Genomic DNA, 9,388 nt, shown 5'->3' with positions numbered 1-9,388 from the left:
AAAAACAGCCATGTCATAGGTGTGAAGAAAATCATCAGGGGTTTTGCACGACATTTTGCAACAGGTGTAAAAGAAATGGTCATAGCGCGACAAAGTGTGAGGTCTACGGACCAAAGTTTAACAGAACTAAAGGAACAAATAATGTCGGAACAAGTAATGCCGAAACGAATAGTGTCGGAGCAAGTAATACCAACGCTGTTTGTTATAAATGTGGAAAACCGGGCCACATTATTAGAAATTGCCCGAATAAGGGGAATACTAATGGGCAGGGCCGTGGAAGAGTTTTCAATATTAATGCGGCAGAAGCACAGGAAGACCCGAAGCTTGTTACGGGTACGTTTCTTATTGACGATAAATCTGCTTATGTTTTATTTGATTTGGGTGCGGATAAAAGCTATATGAGTAGAGAATTTTGTGCTAAATTAAGTTGCCCATTGACACCTTTGGATAGTAAATTTTTACTCGAATTAGCAAACGGTAAATTAATTTCAGCAGATAATATTGTAACGACCCAACCCGTTAACCAACCAAAACTGCGAAATAAAAAAAAATTTCGAAGCAGGCCTGCTCAGGCTGGGTGCGCGGCGCGCACCCCTACCTGTGCGCGGCGCGCACAGGGCCTGGCAGCCCGCTGTCCAAATTGTTCCATTTTCGTAAAAAGATCTAACACTTCCCATCATTTTTAGACGATACGCTTTTCACATCATATTAGTATAAGTAAAACAAGCACGAATCAATGATAAAACGAGTTTTACATTGCCGGGCCCACATACGCCCAAAATACCATTAAGTACGAAATACGAGTTTCGACCACAAAATGTTTAATTGCCAAACGTCACTAGAGCATGGTGTTTGGGGTTAAACTACTCAAATCTTGGTCGAACTTTCAAAAAGCTAACACCCCCGAGAACCACTAATCCAAGCGAATACCTTTGCCCTTATCCAAGCCGGATCCTAAAAAGGTAAACAACGAGAGGGTAAGCTAACGCTTAGTGAATACAATAATTATACACATACATATATAACCTACTTACTTGCAATCACGTACACAATTACCTCATACACGCTAGCAATTTAAATGACATACCAACGCAAGGTATAACGCTAAATCACCAAGATCACAAGCTAGCACAAACAAATAGCATATATAACTCGAATAATATAAAGTGCCACGCTACAAACACTTAACCATGGTTAACAAATAGTACAAAGGAATGGTACTTCGAATTTCCCATCGGTGTTCCCAACAACCGTTAGCGTACAACGAATCATAACACTAACCCCGGAGTGGTATCGATCGCCCGAACTTTAAACCCACCCGTTACGCAAGATGTGTTATCGATCGCCCGAACTTAAAACCCACACTTTACCCCCACTCATAATGATATGGTATCGATCGCCAGAACTTAAAGCCCATATCATATATTAACCCGATGTGGTATCGATCGCCCGAACTTAAAACCCACATCGAATCTCGTACAAGTAAATACATTATATACACACATGTATAATCATTCCACTCACCTTGTCGACTTGGCGAGATTTCCAACAATAACTTGTAACCTTCAAAGCGAGTCACCTAACATAATTAATTCTCCATTAATTCACATAATAAGTTGGACTACCTACCAACTAACCTCACTAGTGCATTTATGACCCATTTGCACTAGATTCACACATTAAAGGTCAAGTCTCCCAACTAATCACTAAAAGCTAGTAATTAAGGTTCTAAGACTTCCATCAACACATAACTAGGGTGTTTTCATACTCAATTTAACCCGCTAGGTCAAACCCACCCATTTGACCCATTTCAAGTCAACCATAAACCCTAGAACCCGTTTTTACTAACAACACAAGTGAGCTAGTGAATAACTAACCATTTTAGACTCAATAACACCAATTATTACTTTGAAACCCTAGGTTAGTCATTCTTGAGTCCTCTTGACTCAATCTTACCCAAAACCCCCAAAATCACCAACAATAGGTTTTATGTTCAACACTAACCCAAGTTCTAACCCTTAAACAAATTAAATTAGGGAAATCAAAATTAGAACTTACCACCACAACCAAAACGTAGCTAGAGAGGAGATGAACAACTTTATAACTCGAGCTAAGACCCGACACTAGCTCCTTCTTCCTTTACTTGAGCTTTCCCTCACTCAAATTTGGGTTTCTCTCACTAGAATTAAAGTAGAAAGAAAATGGTGGTTGGAAGTGGAGTTATGACTCTCAACCCACTGATCTGTGATCTTAACTAGTCCCCAAGTGAAATTATCACAATGCCCTTCCAAAATATCTAATTTAAAAGGCAGAACCCGGCTACAGTAGGAGTGCGCCGCGCGCACCCCTAAGTGTGCGCTGAGCGCACTTTGGCCTGATCAGAAATTAGACTTCTGTTTAAAACCAGAATTTATTCCCACGCTTTATGTACTATATTTACACTTATGTACAATAGATATTAGGGTGTTACAACTCTCCCCCACTTGAATCGGAGCGCGTCCTCGCGATCCAAGCCGCATGACAAGCAGGAAGATAAACCAACACGAATTCTTCGGGTTCCCATGTAAACTCGGAACCTTTACTACGACTCCATTGGACCTTAAAGGTCCTCACCTCTTTATTACATAACATTTTCACCTTTTCATCAAGTATAGCAATTGGCTCTTCAACATACTCTAACTTGTTGTTTAGCTCAATCTCATCCAATGGCATCCATGACGAATCATCCGCAAGACACTTACGGAGATGGGAAACATGGAATGTATTATGGATCCCCGCAAGCTCTTCGGGAAATTCCAAACGAAACGTAACTTCGCCAACACGAGCTAAGATCTTAAATGGTCCAATAAACTGAGGAGCTAACTTTCCCCGTTTTCGAAATCGAATAATACCCTTCCATGGCGAAACCTTAAGCATCACCATATCGCCTTCTTCAAATTCGATCAAACGTCTACGCTTATCGGCATAAGACTTTTGCCTATCTTGCGCCTTTTTCAAATGTTCCCGAATCATAATGATTTTATCATTTGTTTCCAATACCAAGTCGGAGCTCCCGACTTCCCTTTGACCCACATCACCCCAACAAATCGGGGTTTGACACCTTCTACCATACAACATCTCATACGGTGGCATTCCAATACTAGAGTGAAAACTATTATTGTACGAGAATTCCACCAAAGGTAAATGTTCATCCCAACTACCACCGAAGTCAATGATACACGCACGTAACATATCCTCCAATGTTTGATTCGTACTTTCAGTTTGACCGTCCATTTGAGGATGGTACGCCGTACTCATATTTACCCTCGTACCCATGTCTTCATGAAACTTCTTCCAAAATCGAGAAGTAAAACGCGTGTCCCGATCCGAAACAATAGAAGCGGGAACGCCATGTCTCGATATCACCTCTTTAATGAACATCTTCGCGAGTGCCTCCGACGATATTGCTTCTTTAATAGGAAGAAACAACGCACTCTTCGTCAATCTATCGACAATCACCCAAATAGTGTCAAATTGGGTTCTTGCCGTTTTCGGCAACTTGGTAATAAAATCCATGGTAATATGCTCCCACTTCCACATTGGAATTTCTAGCGGTTGCAACTTACCATACGGCTTTTGGTGTTCGGCTTTAACTTGCAAACACGTGACGCATTGCTCAACATACTTAACAACGTCGCGTTTCATGCCCGGCCACCAATAATCTTTCTTCAAATCAAGATACATTTTCGTCGCACCCGGATGAATAGAATATTTAGACTTATGCGCTTCATCAAGAAGTACCTTTTGGAAGTCACCCATCTTTGGCACCCATACTCTTTCTTGAAAAGACAACAACCCGCGCGAACCCATAGTAATGGATTCCGATTGCCCCACGATTCGTTCCGCATGCTTGTTGTGAACATAAGCCTCTATTTGAACTTCACCAAGCTTTTCGAGAAAATCGTTAGTAATAACCATACGTAACAATCCCAATCGTAACGCCGGGTGGTGACTCTTTCGGCTTAACGCATCCACAACCACATTCGCTTTGCCCGGATGATAAAGTATCTCACAATCATAGTCCTTCACCACATACATCCATCTACGTTGACGATAATTCAAATCCCGTTGATCAAAAAGATGTTTCAAACTCTTGTGATCCGAATAAATCGTACACTTGACACCATACAAGTAATGGTGCCAAATTTTCAAAGCATGGACCACCGCCGCTAATTCGAGATCATGAGTCGGGTATCTCTTTTCATGTTCCTTTAATTGGCGAGAGGTGTAAGCGATGACTTTACCTCGTTGCATTAGTACACACCCGAGCCCATTCAAAGAAGCATCACAATAGACCGTCATATCATCTACACCTTCCAGCAATACTAAGACCGGAGCTTTACACAATTTCTCTTTCAATAATTGAAAAGCGATTTCTTGCTCGTCTTCCCAATTAAAACTCGCGTTCTTCCTCGTCAATTTCGTCAATGGAGAAGCAATTTTTGAAAAGTCTTGGATAAACCGACGATAGTAACCGGCCAATCCGAGAAAACTTTGGATTTTCGTAGGCGTAGTCGGTCATCCCCAATCCTTCACCGTCTCTATCTTCCCCGGATCTACTTGAATACCAACCTTGTTCACAATATGGCCAAGGAATTGGACCTCCCTTAGCCAAAATTCACATTTTGAGAATTTAGCATACAACTTCTCTTTTCTCAACGTCTTCAATACTTCGCGCAAGTGGTGTTCATGTTCCGTCATGCTCTTAGAATAGACAAGAATATCGTCAATGAACACAATTACCGACTTGTCCAACATAGGTTGGCACACTCAGTTCATAAGATCCATGAATGCCGCCGGTGCATTCGTAAGACCGAAAGGCATAACCACAAATTCGAAATGCCCATAACGAGTACGAAAGGCCGTTTTCTCGATATCTTCCTCACGGACCCACATTTAATGATAGCCGGACCGTAGGTCAATTTTAGAGAAGTACGTAGCGCCTTGAAGTTGGTCGAATAAATCGTCAATCCTAGGCAACGGATAACGATTTTTGATCGTCACTTTATTTAACTCCCGATAGTCGATGCACATACGTATACTACCATCTTTCTTCTTCACGAACAAGACCGGAGGACCCCATGGCGAAGCACTCGGTCGAATAAAACCCTTCTCAAGTAACTCTTGAATTTGATTCAACAATTCTTGCATTTCCGTTGGTGCTAAACGATAAGGAGTTTTAGCAATGGGAGTAGCTCCCGGAACCAACTCAATGCGAAATTCGACTTGTCTTTCCGCCGGAACACCCGGTAATTCGTCCGTAAAAACATCTTCAAATTCACTTACCACCGGAATTTCACGAATAGGTGGTGGCTCATCACGAGTATCAACAACATGAGCAAGGAAAACCATTCCACCTGTAACAACGAGTCGACGTGCCCGTGCAAAAGTGCATATCGGCACCAGTCTCCTTCCTTTATCACCATGAATAATTAACTCTCCCCCACTTGGGGTCTTCACACGAATAGATTTTTCATGGCACGCAATATCGGCTCTGTTATGATCGAGCCAATCCATACCAACCACGATATCAAAATCACCCAACATCATCGGAATGAGATCAATATTAAAGTTCTCGGAACCAAACACAACATTACAATTCTTACACACATCGACCACTAGCACCGTCTTGCCATCCGCTATTTTGACTTCTACCGGACGACTTAACTTAGCTAACGGTTTATTAAGTTTAGGCACAAATTTTGGAGACACAAACGATAAATTTGCACCGCTATCAAAGAGAATCCTTGCCGGATTAGAGTTAACCATGAAAGTACCTGAAACGACTTCATTGAATTGCTTGGCTTCGTCATTAGTCATCAAATAATTACGTCCCCTAGCCGACCCCGCCACCTTCTCCATTCTTTTAACATGATCATTTCGGAGTTCGGGGCACTCCGACTTTCGGTGCCCTTCTTTTTGACAATTAAAACACGTGATTGTATTAGTAGACGGTTTTGGACAATCACGAGAGTAGTGACCCTTTTGCCCACAATTGAAACATTTGACCATGTGACCACTAGAAGCACCCCTCTTTACGCTACCGACACTTTCGATTGCTCCCTTACTCTTCTTGTTCGAAAAAATAGAAGCTTCAAACTTTCTTTTACTTGGCGCATAACTAACCGGACTCGGAGCTTGTGCTTCAAACCCCTTCGCCATCGCCAAAAGCTTAGCAAAAGTCTCAACATGACCAATACTAATTTTACCCTTCAAATCGTCTCTAAGGGTCGCATGAAAGTCTTCCATTAACAATTGATCATTCCCCACATACTAGGGGCAAAAACGCGCCTTAGCGAGAAAGTTGGTTTTAAGAGTGTTTAGGTCCAAAGACCCTTGACGCATGTTCCTTAACTCGTTGCGTAATTTGGAAAGATCCGCTTGCGTACGATATTCGAGGAAAAACTCCTTCTTGAACTCCGCCCAAGACAACCCCACAAAGGCCGCATCACCCACCATATCAATTTTACCATCGAGCCAATCTTTAGCATGGCCCCTCAACAAACTAGTAGCAAGTCTAGTCTTTTTTTTGGGTGGGCACTCGGTCGTACGAAAACAACCTTCAACATCGGAGATCCAAGCCGCACTTTTCATGGGGTCGGGATCCCCGTGAAAGTGAGGAGGCTTAGTCGCCAAGAAGTTCTTATAGCTAAACTCCAACTCGCCCACATTTTGAGGTCTAGGAAACCTCTTTTCAACTTCTTCTTTAACGGCATTAGTCATCCGTTCTTGAATCATATCAACAATTTGTTCCGAAACTGACACTTCGAATATTTGTTTAACCCTTCGTGAGAAAACCGAAACATAGTTTTCTAAAGCGGTCTCGATCTTGGTAGTCATCTCATCTTCCTCCACATGAGAGGGACCACCATTGCCATTCGTATTCGTTCCTTTTCTCGTCTTTATTCTAAAGATTAAAAATGGATTAGACATTACCAACAATTTAATACCCAAATATACCTATGCATATGACTGCACACACACCACATCTAGCTCGATACTTGTCGCACATCCTTGCTTGACTTGACTTGCAACCGTGATAGTGGTCGCGACTCACTATTACGCTCATATGCCATGCCATGCTCAAACGTATCACAATCATATTGCTCGATGTTCAAAACGATATCACACGATTAGTAACATCATAACATAGCATAGTTGTCCATTTATGCATCAAAGAACTAGCCAAACCCCGCACTGACCCGTAGTCCTACAAGTCCCGCATATAATTCCACAACACAAAAGTCTAAGTCTAGGCGCCTATCTCAAGTCACCTAAATCCCTTAGACCATGCTCTGATACCACTTGTAACGACCCAACCCGTTAACCAACCAAAACTGCGAAATAAAAAAAAAATTTCGAAGCAGGCCTGCCCAGGCTGGGTGCGCCGCGTGCACCCCTACCTGTGCGCGGCGCGCACAGGGCCTGGCAGCCCGCTGTCCAAATTGTTCCATTTTCGTAAAAAGATCTAACACTTCCCATCATTTTTAGATGATACACTTTTCACATCATATTAGTATAAGTAAAACAAGCATGAATCAATGATAAAACGAGTTTTACATTGCGGGGCCCACATACGCCCAAAATACCATTAAGTACGAAATACGAGTTTCGACCACAAAATGTTTAATTTCCAAATGTCACTAGAGCATGGTGTTTGGGGTTAAACTACTCAAATCTTGGTCGAACTTCCAAAAAGCTAACACTCCCGAGAACCACTAATCCAAGCGAATACCTTTGCCCTTATCCAAGCCGGATCCTAAAAAGGTAAACAATGAGAGGGTAAGCTAACGCTTAGTGAATGCAATAATTATACACATACATATATAACCTACTTACTTGCAATCACGTACACAATATCCTCATACACGCTAGCAATTTAAATGACATACCAACGCAAGGTATAACGCTAAATCACCAAGATCACAAGCTAGCACAAACAAATAGCATATATAACTCGAATAATATAAAGTGCCACGCTACAAACACTTAACCATGGTTAACCAATAGTATAAAGGAATGGTACTTTGAATTTCCCATCGGTGTTCCCAACAACCGTTAGCGTACAACGAATCATAACACTAACCCCAGAGTGGTATCGATCGCCCGAACTTTAAACCCACCCGTTACGCAAGATGTGGTATCGATCGCCCGAACTTAAAACCCACACTTTACGCCCTCTCATAATGATATGGTATCGATCGCCCGAACTTAAAGCCCATATCATATATTAACCCGATGTGGTATCGATCGCCCGAACTTAAAACCCACATCGAATCTCGTACAAGTAAATACATTATATACACACATGTATAATCATTCCACTCACCTTGTCGACTTGGCGAGATTTCCAACAATAACTTGTAACCTTCAAAGCAAGTCACCTAACATAATTAATTCTCAATTAATTCACATAATAAGTTGGACTACCTACATACTAACCTCACTAGTGCATTTATGACCCATTTGCACTAGATTCACACATTAAAAGTCAAGTCTCCCAACTAATCACTAAAAGCTAGTGATTAAGGTTCTAAGACTTCCATCAACACATAACTAGGGTGTTTTCATACTCAATTTAACCCGCTAGGTCAAACCCACCCATTTGACCCATTTCAAGTCAACCATAAACCCTAGAACCCGTTTTTACTAACAACACAAGTGAGCTAGTGAATAACTAACCATTTTAGACTCAATAACACCAATTATTACTTTGAAACCATAGGTTAGTCATTCTTGAGTCCTCTTGACTCAATCTTACCCAAAACCCCCAAAATCACCAACAATAGGTTTTATGTTCAACACTAACCCAAGTTCTAACCCTTAAACAAATTAAATTAGGGAAATCAAAATTAGAACTTACCACCACAACCAAAACGTAGCTAGAGAGGAGATGAACAACTTTATAACTCGAGCTAAGACCCGACACTAGCTTCTTCTTCCTTTACTTGAGCTTTCCCTCACTCAAATTTGGGTTTCTCTCACTAGAATTAAAGTAGAAAGAAAATGGTGGTTGGAAGTGGAGTTATGACTCCCAACCCACTGATCTATGATCTTAACTCATCCCCAAGTGAAATTACCACAATGCCCTTCCAAAATATCTAATTTAAAAGGCAGAACCCGGCTACAGTAGGAGTGCGCCGCGCGCACCCCTAAGTGTGCGCTGAGCGCACTTAGGCCTGATCAGAAATTCGACTTCTGTTTAAAACCAAAATTTATTCCCACATTTTATGTACTATATTTACACTTATGTACAATAGATATTAGGGTGTTACAAATATATGTCGGGAGAGAGAAATTAAACTTGAGGATGATACGTTTAAAATTGATTTAATACCAGTCAAGTTAG

Source organism: Rutidosis leptorrhynchoides, chromosome 1 (assembly GCF_046630445.1).
Source record: "Rutidosis leptorrhynchoides isolate AG116_Rl617_1_P2 chromosome 1, CSIRO_AGI_Rlap_v1, whole genome shotgun sequence".
Lineage (NCBI taxonomy): Eukaryota > Viridiplantae > Streptophyta > Magnoliopsida > Asterales > Asteraceae > Rutidosis > Rutidosis leptorrhynchoides.
The sequence above is the reverse complement of the archived record's forward strand: the minus strand, read 5'-3'. Positions refer to the sequence as shown.